The 13,495-nt window shown below is 37.1% G+C and overlaps 1 protein-coding gene across 2 annotated transcripts in view; it reads left to right on the top strand.

Annotated features, from left to right (window-relative positions):
- LOC131232583 (disease resistance protein RPM1-like) overlaps window positions 1-12,929 on the top strand; it is a 34,604-nt gene extending 21,675 nt beyond the window's left edge. Inside the window, exons 3-4 of one of the 2 annotated variants that reach the window (XR_009164890.1) lie at window positions 12,462-12,615; window positions 12,738-12,929. The gene's annotated coding sequence lies outside the window, so the exon portion shown is untranslated. Of the gene's footprint in view, window positions 1-12,461 lie in introns of both variants that reach the window. The other variant, XM_058228917.1, reaches the window with a different exon arrangement.
- Window positions 12,930-13,495: the final 566 nt, after the last annotated feature.

Genomic DNA, 13,495 nt, shown 5'->3' with positions numbered 1-13,495 from the left:
TTTTTTATGTGGCCAAGATGCACAGCCGACCAGATCTTTGCTCTTCCTCGGGTGGCAGACTCTCAGGAGTTTCAACACCCGGTCAAGGGTTTGAGTATCCATAGGTGGTGAAATCCCACTAGAGCGTGAGTGTGCGGGGGTGTGCATACGTGTGTAAAAATAAAAAAAATAAAAAATGCACAGCTGATGCTTCGTGTGGCCCTTTGCCAACCGTAACAAAACCAGCCCCCCACGAAGGTCTCTGTAAAAAACAAAAAAAAAAAAAAAAAAAAAACCTACCCCCTCTCTCTCTCTCTCTCTCTCTCTCTCTCTCTCTCTCCTATTTCCTCCTCTCCCAAAACTCACAGCCTCTTTTTCTCTCTATGACTCCCCCATTACCTCTCTCTCTCTCTCTCTCTCTCTCTCTCTCTCTCTCTCTCTCTCCAAAAACTGACAGCCTCTCTCTCTCTCAATTTAAATGCTGGAGGAGAGTGCTCTCCTTTAGATTCACGGATCTCAACGAGCTCATGCCTACAATGGCAGACCTGTTCAGTTCTTACGCTTGCATCAGATCTAAGGTTTCTTGTAATTCCTCATTCCCCATTTTATCGATTTAGGGCAGACCATTCAATCTCATCCTCATGCATTGTAAGGTTAGGGTTTCATCGAACTCCATTATGTTTGTGGCATTTCTTGAGTCGCATGTGCTATCCAACGAATTTTGAGGGTTTCTGGAGCTGCATTTTGATGACGAGATTGTTTAATGGGATTTTTTTATTTGCTTTTTTTTTGTGGTTTGATGATTTAGATCTTTTGAATATTATTTTATTTATTTTTTCAATTTTCTTTAATTACAGAGATCTTTTTTGGTGTAGTTCTTGGATTGGGAGGAAAAAAAGAAAAAAAGAAAGAGAGAGAGAGAGAGAGAGAGAGAGAGAGAGAGAGAGAGAGAGAGAAGATAATGCCTTTGGTACTTGTAACATTTGTGAAATTCTATTTCCTTTCAGTTTTTGTTGAGAAACTAATATTTTCAATTTTTTTTATTTCCATTGCAGTTTAGGAAGTTTATTTCGAAGTTTTGGAGTTTCTTGAGATGATTTGAAGCCATATTTAGATTGAGGAGGATTGGAAAAAAAAATATTTTTATTTTCCTTTATTAAAAGAAAATTTTATTTTTATTTTTTAATTTTCTATTTTTTATTTTTTGTTTCAGAGATATGGAGCATCTTGAGATGATTTTGAAGTTGTATTCAGATTGAGGGAGATTGAAAAAAATCTGGCCCTTTTTTTTTTCGCTTTAGTAGAAGAAATCTTCATCTTAATGTGATTTATTTTAGAAATCCAATACACAACAGAGGATAGAAGAAAACGATCAGATCTATCGAATTAAAGGCTCGACTTGAATAGTCGATTTCTCAAGACAGATTTGCAGCCCTTTTTCTGGAAATTCCAGCAAGTGCAAACGAAGGAAATCTGCAAATTGTCTTCAGGATACGATGAACTCTCAATCCAATTTTTAATACGAAAATTTGCACATTTAAGTGTTGAACAGATCTCTAGTTTTGACACCAATATGCCTTAAGACGTTCAGAAAAAACTCAGTAAGAGATTAGATCGAGAGTAATTGCACAGAAGATGATATAATGTTAAGAATTAAGAGTCTATCCTTCTGGATTATAGTATCCAGGATTTATATCAACCGAAAGGTTATGGATTTCTTCCTGAAGAGGTGCTAAAGAGCCTCTTCAAGAAATCCATACCCATTCATAACAAATAATTGCCTTTTCCATGAAAGGACATGACTCTATGTCATATGGCAGTTATCTCTGTACCCATTCAGATAGGAGTAGTTATCCAACAGGAAAAACTGAATCCACATAAGTGATACATGGTATAGGTGTCACATATACAATCATGTCACAATTACTCTTAATCAACAAAGGTCATAAAATCATAAGGATAAACCCTCGTTCAATTCCAGTTGTACCATGGCCAAAAAAGTTTGAACCATGTGCCAAAAAGACTATCTTTTTGCTCCTTGCGACGATGCGAAGTGCTAAGTGCGCCTAATAAAGCGCCAAAAAGTGCCCAAGCAGCCCTACAGCCCACGCCACGCGCGCGCGTGCGCGAATGGTGCTTCGCACCGTCCTCAAGGAGATTTGAACCCTAGTTGCATAAGCAAAAACCCCTTCTCTTACCAACTGGCTATACAACTATTTATGGAAAGTTTAAATAATTAATATATTTATTTACTTTCTAAAAATAACTTTTATTTTTGAAATTTATTTTTATCTAATAAACACAACAATCCCCACAATTTCAAAAATAAAATTAGATTCTAGAATGAATGTCATATCAGTATAAATAGGTGCATAAGTAAAGGTATCTTTTGGATTTGAACCTTTACTTTAGTGTATATGTATTAAAGTTATGCCAGGTACTTAGTGACCCATTAGTCTTGAACTAAGGACCTTAAATGACTCACCGGACACATAACACACATCTATTCATATATAACTGGAGATCTAAAAGTTCGCACATTTCTGGCCTTGTGCGTATCCTTATTTCATGAGTATTCTAGAGACGATCCCAATCTCTTCAAAAGCGGCCTCACTTCTCTACTCATATAGGTAGAACTATCAAAGATGATTCTGCTTCATCTCAGTAAAGTCTACTTATAGATCTATTAAGAATTAGTACTTAGCCTCTTATGAAATGCATAAACCAAACACTAGACTTTTAGGAATGAAACTCAAATTTTATTTTTCTAGTGTATATTTCAGTCACATACTTGACTTGTTTGTCCCTTTAAACCTATCCTATATTTCAAAACATAGGTAGGGTTTCCATCAAGAGTGAAAGTTACATCTTTATGTGTAACATCCCGGATTTTTTACAACTTGGCAATGGACGTAGAACTGCCCTAGGACCTTATTCCGTTGTAATTAGGGCATAATTTAGTTAAGTATTAATATCTTGAACCACTTTCTATACAAATATAAAGGCCCAAGTACCACCTCAGGCAGAAATCAAATAAGACCAAATCCTTTAGAAACTAAACGAGAATTAATTTAGCGCTAAACTAGATTCTCTGTGCAATAGGCCCTAATCACTTTAAATATAAACTGCAAGACCCAAAATAAGTAGAATCATTAATGCTACATTAACCTGAAATTTAGAATCCATCCCTAAACCCGGTTGCTCTCGGGAGCACACCGAAACTCCGTATCGGACCTGGACCGTACGTCGAAAGTCCAATAACCGTAAAACTATACAGTTATGACCGCATTACTGGACTTGACAATCTCCTCAGAAATCAAGTCTTAATTATGTATAAAAATGCACAACTTGAGCCCGGAGCAAAGTGCGTGAGAAACGTGGATATCTTTAGAAATAAAATCCGAATTTAAGTACTCTGAGTCGTGTCGCTTACAGGCCAAATATAAGGATTCAGACTATCAGAATCTGACCCAAATACACCCTCGGATCAGGAAAAATATCTCATACATGGCAATGCACTTGTGGCCCTGATCGAGTGCCCGTGACCGTTGAACTGAAACGAGTCCGCCACGGCTGATGTACAAACCCGATCAGAACGAAAACTCAGCCTGACCTAGATCCATAGTTAGGGAGCTTAAGTCCGACCGCACATGAAAAGGGGGCCACCAGAAGTGCTCCGTTGGGCTAAAACAGACGCCCTTTGGATATAACCTAAGTATACCTTGGCCCTGGGGCCATTCCTATCAAACCTGAGCCTATATAAGGACCTTAAACCCTCTCTCTCTCAATCCATATGAATTTCTCCAAACCCTAGGAGAGAGAAGAGAGAAATGGAGAGGAAAGAGTGGAGATCAAAGGGACATTCTTGGAGTTTGTTGTCGTCCTTCTGTTCTGCTACTTCACGCCTCGATTCACCCTCCCACCTCGCTACACTGTGGATTTTAACTTCATTTTTGAGTAAGAAATCCTAACCTTAAACTGATATAGATATCCAAATAGAGTAATAGGCGAAATAACTAACCTATTTCATGAATCAGGTAGCCGTTGTGCCATAGACAAAGACTTAGCTTTTAAACTAAGTTCGATACTTGTTTATCAGCGAAAGGTGTGGACTATAAATGTTTAGGTTATGGCTTTCAAGGCTTTCAATGTCAGTTAATGATTTATGACTGATTTGATTGCTATCACATGCTTAAATACGACGTTTCCTGCGCTTTACACATATATATGAATTGAGTTGAATATAGTGTATTCCATGTGTTTGTTGATATAATTGAATGAATATGGAATTTGGATCTATGCTTGCCATGATTATTAACCATGAATATATGCTTGTTGTGTATGTGGCAAGCCCTTCAGGATATATGTTATAACTAGTCTAATACATGTATGTTAAAGTGTGTAGTCTATGTGTTTGTTGAAATGTCTGAATGGACATGAAATTATGATTTGTGTTAGCCATGTTTATGGAATGCAAATACATGAATTGTTATGTGCGTGACAACTCCTTATTGCGAGGATTTGTCCACAGATATATTATAATCAACATATGTTGTGTATGTTGATATGTGTAGTATAAGTGTGTGACACCATGACTGTATGTGAAGTAGTTAGATGAATTGTACTTAATAGGGTTGTTGGGATAGGATTCCCAACTACCGTAGTTATATGCATAAATTCCTTCAAGTTGTTATAATCTAAATAGCGTGGTTTGTGTAGAATACGTATATGTAGAATGGCATGTTATATGTGTTTCATTATACATTCAAATGTTTTTCATGTTTGCATTGATTGTTAGATGTTGTATGATTGTCATGTGTACATATTTCTCATATCTGAATGTGTTTGGGACTATGGTATAGTCCAGGTAATCGATAACAGGCCCTGTTTTGGTGGCTAAGGTTGTTTTACCACGCAGGACGTGTTCGATGAGTCCGAGCCGTACTTCGGTTGTCGACAGTGGTTAGGCCACACGGAGTGCTCGTGCACTTCATGTCGATTAATTCGAGGTGCGCTCGTACCAGTCGAGCTCGTCAAGTAACCCGATTGACTCGATGTATGTTCACCTTGTATGGATGCTACTGCTTGAATCCAAGGTACCAAACTCACCAGTGAAAACTCCTTTAACCTTGGTACCTCGATCCGCTAAGACTCATGAGTCGGGCATGGGGGTATGGGACACCGTGGTCGAGCTATCGGCCTACGCTGGGGTCACGAGCCTCCCCGTAGTGACCAGTAAGCAATCCAAACTCGTGAGCCGAATACGGTGGTATGGGACACTGTATTCGAGCTGTCGGCCTACCCTTGCGCAGCTTGGCTGTAGTCCCTAGTCGGGTTAGTGACGAGCCTTTGAAAATAGACTGCCAGTTGGTAGGGTGTGAGTGGTAGTGACCTTGAGTGTATTTTGAAACTGCGTTGAGGCGACGAGTCTTTCCATAGCAATTAGAGTACAAACTATGTCTACATTGATAAGGTGACGAGCCCTTTGTAGCGACCTAAAACCGTAACATCGTATGAGATTTACTAAGACTGACAACCCTAGAATGGATCATCGTTTGAGAATCGATATAAAGGAGGTACCTTAGCTTCACAATCCTATTGTATGAAAAGGACTAATAAGAACTTGGTAATCACATTCATGCACCGCACTGCATGTGCCGTTTGGCGTTGGGCAGAGCACTGAGGAAGTGACTGACATGCGCGACCGTTAGATGAAGATCGCAGAGTGAGTGCAGGCGAGGGCATGCATCATTAATACATATCATTCTTGTATTAATCAGAGTACTTAGGAATGTTTGATTGTATTGTTTTATCATTATTGCTTGACTGAATTGAGAACATGTTAACCTTTGTTTTATTGTTCCACTGAGTTGATCACTCACTCCCACGCTACGGGACGGTGTTTTAAACACCATCCAGACTCTGTCTTAGTTTTAGATGGAGACCTGACTGATTAGGCAGAGACAAACTTCGCAGATGATGAGGATGCTTTCTCATATTTGCAGTATTCAGGCAGGTTTATATAAACCATTCTGATCGCCGAGGATTCAGGGTTTATGCTTGTAGAGGACTACCACTCTCTTGACATTTTATATTTTAAATCAATACTTGTAACTATTTAACTTGCAATGTGTATATTTATTGTATCTACTTATCACAGTCTTCCGCTTGCGTAAATTCAACTGTCCCTAGAGTATGATTCACTGTTTTAGCTTAATTTCATTTATGTTTTACGCACTAACATGGACAACATCGAATCATCATTATATTTATTTCATAAGTGATGTGTTAGAACTCGGGAGTTGGGTACCTGCTCGACCCCTGATTTTCAGGGTGTTACATTATGGATCTTAGTCTCATTCCTTTAGTGGTTCTTCTTATTTGATCTCTGGATAAACCTTTTGTCAAGGGATCTGTTAAGTTCGGGATGAATTTAACATATTCCACTGTGATTACTCCATCTTTGAGCAATCCTTTAACAAAGTTATGCCTTAGATCTACATTTCTAGACTTATCATTATGAGTCTTACTCATAGCACGACAAAGAGTAGCCTGACTATCACAAAAGATAAATATGGTAGGAGTAGGTTTTGGCTAATATGGGATTTTTATCAGTAGGTATCTTAACTATTCATCTTCTTTACAAGCAGCGCCAAGTACGATAAACTCACTTTCTATTGTAGAGTGAGATATGCACGTTTGTTTTTTAGATGCCTATGATATTGCTCCTCCTCCAAGAGTGAATATCCAGCCACTTGTAGATTTAGATTATATGCTATCTGCATTTCAGCTTGTATCATTGTACCCTTCAAGTACAGCGGGATATGATTTATAATACAGTCCATAGTCTATGGTTCCTCTTAGATACTTTAAAACTCTGAAAATCACATTCCAATGTACTTATCCTGGATTACTGGTATATCTGCTTAGCATTCCTACTGTGAATGCTATATCAGGTCTAGTGCAATTCATTGCATACATTAAACTCCCAATAGCACTCACATATTCTTGTTGTGCTTTATATCTACCAGTATTTTTAACCAATTTAATACTTTGATCAAATGGAGTTGAAACCGGTTTATCATCATAATGATTAAACTTCTTTAACACTTTCTCTAGGTAATGAGATTGTGTTAAGGCTATTTCATCATTAAGATTATAAATCTTAATAGCTAATATTACATCGGCTTTGCCCATATCCTTCATGTCGAAGTTGGTACTTAGAAACTTTTTAGTTTCTTTCACACAGTCCTCATTTGGTCCAAATATTAGCATAACATCTACGTATAGGCAGATAATGATTTGACTTTTAATATATATGCACTTATCTGCTTGGTTTACTCTAAAACTATTAGATTGTACTACTTGATCAAACTTCTCATGCCATTGTTTAGGAGCTTGCTTGAGTCCATAGAGAGATTTGACTAGTTTACACACTTTTTTCTCTTGCCCGAGTTGAACAAACCCTTCAGGTTATTCCATATAGACTTCCTTATCTAGATCACCATTTAAGAATGCCGTTTTGACATCCATTTAATGGATTACTAGGTGATGAATTGCAGTAAGAGCAATTAAAGTCCTAATAATAAATATTCGAGCAAAAGGAGCATATGTATCGAAAAAATCGATACCTTCCTTTTATCTAAATCCTTTGGTTACCAATAGAGCTTTAAACTTATTTATGGTTCCATCAGGATTGAACTTTCTTTTAAAAATCCATTTATATCCTATAGCTGGTGGAAGATCGACCAAACACTATGTGTTATTGGAGACTATGGAATCTATTTCATCGTTAATCAGGAGATGAGAGAGCTTCACTAAGTGTTGATAGATCACTTTCAATACTTAGTGGTAGAGTAATCTCCTTTCTTATTCCATTTTTATCCCCTTCTATAAGGAACATATAGAAATATGGGCCAAAAGATGCTTCTTTTCTTACCTTTTTCAATTTCCTTGGTTCATTTCCTTCTATATTAGTATTAGATTTATCATGAAAGTTGTTAAGCTCTTCGTTCATTGGTTCTATTATATTTTCATCAACCTGCCTTTTGTATAATTATTTATATAATCTTTATATATTGTATTTTCAAAAAATATAGCATCCCTAGACTTTATAATCATGTTTTTGTCAGCAAAAGAAGTTTGTTCTAGAACCAGGAATCTATATACGGGACTATTGATCCCATAATCCATAAAAGCACACCTGATTCCTCTAGAACCTAATTTTACTCTCTTAGAATTAATAATCCTGACTTCTGTTATACTTCCCCACACTTTGAAGTAATGAAGATATGGTTTCTTCTTTTTCCATAATTCATATGGAGAGATATCCAATTTTTTGTATGGGATAACATTTAAAATACGGTTTGCTGTTAATAACGCTTCCCCCAACAAATTCAGTGGTAATCCAGAATTTGATATCATACAGTTGATCATCTCAACTAATGTCCTATTTTTGCATTCCGCTAGGCCATTTTGTTGAGGTGTGTAAGGTGCCGTAAATTCATAGATTATACCATTTGATTCACAGAATTCATTGAATTCATTAGAAGAGTAATCACCTCCTCTATCACTTCCGAGGGCTTTAATCTTTACATTCAACTAATTTTCTATTTCTGCCTTATAAAGCTTAAACTTTTCAAAGGCTTCATCTTTAGATTTTATCAAGTATACATTTGAAAATCTACTGAAGTCATCAATAAATGTGATAAAATACATTTTTCCTCCACAAGTTAAGGTATTATTTAAATCACAAATATTAGAATGAATTAACTCCATGGGTTGTGTTTTTCTCATGCCAATCCCAGATGGTTTTCTGATTATTTTAGATGGGCACACACATTACATTTCCCTTTTTGTTGTATTTCATATTTCGGTATAAGTCTCAGGATCATCATTCTTTTCATTGAATAATAATTAATATGACCTAGTCTAGCATGCCATAAAGATACTAAATCCACTATATAAACGGAAACATCATTATTATTAGTAATATTTAGTTTAATAATATCATTACATGAATATCCTTTGCCAACAAATATAACATTCTTGGTGATAACCAACTTATCAGACTCAATCACTATTTTGAATCCTCTCTTATTGAGAAGATCGTCTGACACTAGATTTTTAGACATGTCAGGTACATGCAATACATTTGCTAGTGTCAGTCTTTTGCCTGATGTAAAATGAAGATCGACTATTCCTTTTCCAACAATGTTCGTACGAACATTATTACCCATCTTCACTTCTTGTCCAGTTGTAATACCTTCATAGGTCTTAAAGATGTTTCAGTCCTTTGAAATGTGAATGGTTGCACCAGTATCTAGCCACCATCCACCATCGGATATTACTGTGTTAGCTTCAGTAACCATTGTTACAAGTTGGTCTTCTGTTATGTTAGCCTAAGTTTTCAGTTGCTTCTTCCTGTGTCGACATTCCTTTATGTAGTGTCCTAGCTTATTGCAAAAGTGACACTTGCCCTTTTTCTTTCCCTTTTTCTTAAACTCTTTATCTTTCTTTGGGGGAATAGATTTGGAGTTCTAAATTTTTGACTTGTCATCTTCTACTATATTTGCTTTGGAATGATTTTCCGAAGCATTTTCTTTCTTGTCTCGGTTTCTGAACTCTTCTTCTATACAAAGATGTCGTTGAAGCCCTTCAAGATTGTACTTCCTCTCATCATGTTTCAGTTTTTTTTTATAATCAAACCATGATGAGGATAATTTTACACTTACTACACTGACTAGGAGTTCTTCAGGAAGATCTATACCACCAATCTTCAATTCATCAACCAAGTTCTGTATTTCGGTTACTTGGGAGAGAATTGGCTGATCATTTTTAAACTTGAATTGGACATAATTGTCGATCAGAAATTTCTGAGTACTGATCTATTTAGTTTTATTTTTTCATCTAATTTTGTCCACAGATCTTTAGCAGAGGATATTTTACGGTATGAGTTATAGATGGAATTAGAGAGGGCGTTTAAGATATGACCTTTGCATAAAAAATCATCTTCCTTCCTTTTCTTCCGTTCTGCCTTCACCTGTTCTGAGTCATTGTCTTTTGGCTCAGTCAGAGAAGACAGATCATCATCTAGGATGTAAGATAACTTCAGAGTTGTAAAAAAGAAAAGCATCTTCTGCTGCCATCTTGAGAAGAATTGACCGTCAAAACGATCCAGCCGTACAAAGTCTTGGTTCATAACTTGAATGGAATGAATTGCCTCCATTATAATCAGAGTTAAATCTGTTTTGAATGCTAGAAATCCAATACACAACGGAGGATAGAAGAAAATGATCAGATCTATCGGGTTCAAGGCTCGACTTGAATAGTTGATTTCTCAAGACAGATTTTCTCCCCTTTTTCTGAAAATTCTAGCAAGTGCAAATGAAGGAAATCTGCAAATTATCTTCAGGATACAATGAACTCTCAATCCAATTTTTAAAACGAAAATTTACACATTTAAGTGTTGAATAGATCTCTAGTTTTGACACTAATATGCCTTAATACGTTCAGAAAAAACTCAGTAAGAGATTAAATCGAGAGTACTTGCACAGAAGATGATATAATGTTAAGAATTAAGAGTCCATCCTTCTGGATTATAGTATCCAGGATTTATATCAACTGGAAGGTTATGGATTTCTTCCTAAAGAAGTGCTAAAGAGCCTCTTCAAGATTCCATACCCATTCATAGCAAATAATTGCATTTTCATGAAAGGACATGACTCTATGTCATATGGCAGTTATTTCTGTACCTATTCAGACAGGAGCAATTATCCAACAGGAAAAATTGAATCCATATAAGCGACACATGGCATAAGTGCCACATGTACAATCATGTCACAATTACTCTTAATCAACAAAGGTCATAAAATCATCAGGATAAACCCTCGTTCAATTCCAATTGTACATGGCTAAAAAAGTTTGAACCATGTGCCAAAAAGACTATCTTTTTGCTCCTTGCGACGATGCGAATGTGTGAAGTGCTAAGTGCGCCTAATAAAGCGCCAAAAAGAGCCCAAGCAGCCCTACAGCCCTACAGTTGTACCATGGCCAAAAAATTTTGAACCATGTGTCAAAAAGACTATCTTTTTACTCCTTGAGATGATGCGAAGTGCTAAGTGCGCCTAATATAGCGCCAAAAAGCGCCCAAGCAGCCATACAGCCCTCGCCACATGCGTGAACGGTGCTTCGCACTGTGCTCGAGGAGATTTGAACCCTGGTTGCATAAGCAAAAACCCCTTTCTCTTACCGACTAGCTATACACACTATTTATGGAAAGTTTAAATAATTAATATATTTATTTACTTTCTAAAAATAACTTTTATTTTTGAAATTTATTTTTATCTAAAAAACACAATAATTTAGAAGGCGGTGAATATATAGAAAAAGCATAGATTGGGTTTGTTATGGATTGGAAAAAATAAAATAAAATCTGACTTTTATTTATTTATATGCTTTCTCACCATTGATATTTTTTAACAGGGAGAGTCTTTTTTATTTATGCTTTCTCTTCATTGATATATTTGTTTAAGAGGGTGATAACTCAAGAGTGCTGGAAGATGGTATAGCCATCTTTGGGATAACACATTTGGCAGGATTATGTTTCAATTGGCAACGTCCATGTACTTTCCCCAATGTGGATTAATGATTTATGGAAGTATGCACAGATTCAATGATCCTAGCCATATGGTCATTGCCTTCAAATAGACTGGAAAATCTTTTTCTTTTTTAGTGTATAACATTGGGGCTACTCCCTTACAGGTTGCCCAAGGCATGACCCAAGCTAATGTGATGCCGGAAACCAAAATTTTTAACAGTTATAACTTCTTACATGGCTAGGAGCGTTTAATAAATGTCATTTTTTAACATGGCTTATAATAATAGGGCTCACTACATCGAGCCGTTGGAACCCCAATATAGCAGAGCCATTTCTGTACTGCAACTTTGGATGGGTGATGCATCAATTGGGCACGTCTATGTTGTGGACCTCATCATGGATGGAATATGTACGAAAAATCACAAATGTAGAAAATTTTAACTTTTTTGTTTGGAGGAATATGTCAAGGACGTGGGCTCTTAGGCACAATATTTCAGCCCATGCCGTAGCCAAAATAGGCAAGGACCAAAAGCCTATTGGCCAGCTTGGCCCCTTTGTCCCTACCATATCGAGGTCATAAGCTGGGCAGGCTGGGCTTGCACTTGGGTCTTACACTCATGAACCAGGCCCAGACACGCTTGGGCCTGGAAGTGCATAGAAGCAATTACATACCATACTGGAAACGTACAAATTGTGCATTAAGTGCTCTCACCATCTAGATGGATGGGCCAAAAATCAAATGTAAATGTGTAGGTTCTCATATATATCCGCTAGTGCATCTGTCATGAATATGTTGTTGTTACAATTATCGATCTATTGTTGTATTTGTTATGGATCTATCGTTGTATCTCCTAAAAATCTATTGTTTGTGTTCATGCTATAGATCTATTGCACTGTGGCTCTAGTCTGAGATTTGAGGAGATGAGCAAGGTGTTGAACATGAAAAGAATAAAATGTGTGACCGAATGTGATGACTTCGTCAAGGATGTAGAGCTGAAGGGCGTGTAGTGACCTCACCAAGAATGTGGAGCTAAAGGGTAGCATTTGCCTTGGGTGAGAGGCTTGGCTATTAATGTCTACTGGGTATATTTTTAGCATGGAATTTCTTGGACAAGAGTCTGTTTCCATGAGAAGTGTGTTTGTCTATATATAAACGTAGCTGGAAATGGGTTTTATATATGACTATGGGCTTTGCTTAATATGGTTGTTATTTGGGCATGGCTATGGGTATTGCAAAACATGAGTTTTTTTATCAGCATGGTTGAAAAGTTGGCTTTAGACATGTACTATGTTGCATATGTGTATTTGGACATGGTAGCTTTTACATTATATGTGGTTTTCCTTTTCATACGTATTTACTGTATGGGTTATATGTGAAAATTGCTTTGGAACGAGAAGCAGTGTTTGTGTTTATGGGTATGTCAAACGTGTTTCTTTCTATGTCAATGGTTATGCTATTGGTACGTGAATATAAATTTTCATGGTGGAGAGAAAATACTGATGGCATTTTAGGGACATTGACTATTGTCTGTCAAGGAAATTGCTGAAACGTTTGGCTTTCAACGTCTTTCCCTAAGCAAATTTCACCTTCATGGCCAAAGCTAGCCTACATGTTTGAACACACGAGGAGTACTTAATACTCGTTCGGTCCATTGATGAGCAACTACAGCATTGTGCCGAACACTCTTTTTCTCCTGTGCAATCACAATTTGGGTCCCAGTCTCCTCAAATAGCAACCTGACTGGACATCTGCCAGCTTGTTGCCGGGGTTCAAGACTATGAGGCCTTTCCACAAACATAAGTTGCACGCCTGAAAGGCAGCCTTCCCACGCTGCTATCTCTGTGTCTTCTTGGGCTGTGGCCAGACTCTCTCCGTTGCGTCTATCATCTGCCTTTGAAGAAAATGCCACTAGTGTC

This window comes from Magnolia sinica, chromosome 18 (genome assembly GCF_029962835.1).
Source record: "Magnolia sinica isolate HGM2019 chromosome 18, MsV1, whole genome shotgun sequence".
NCBI lineage: Eukaryota > Viridiplantae > Streptophyta > Magnoliopsida > Magnoliales > Magnoliaceae > Magnolia > Magnolia sinica.
The sequence above is the reverse complement of the archived record's forward strand: the minus strand, read 5'-3'. Positions and strand labels throughout refer to the sequence as shown.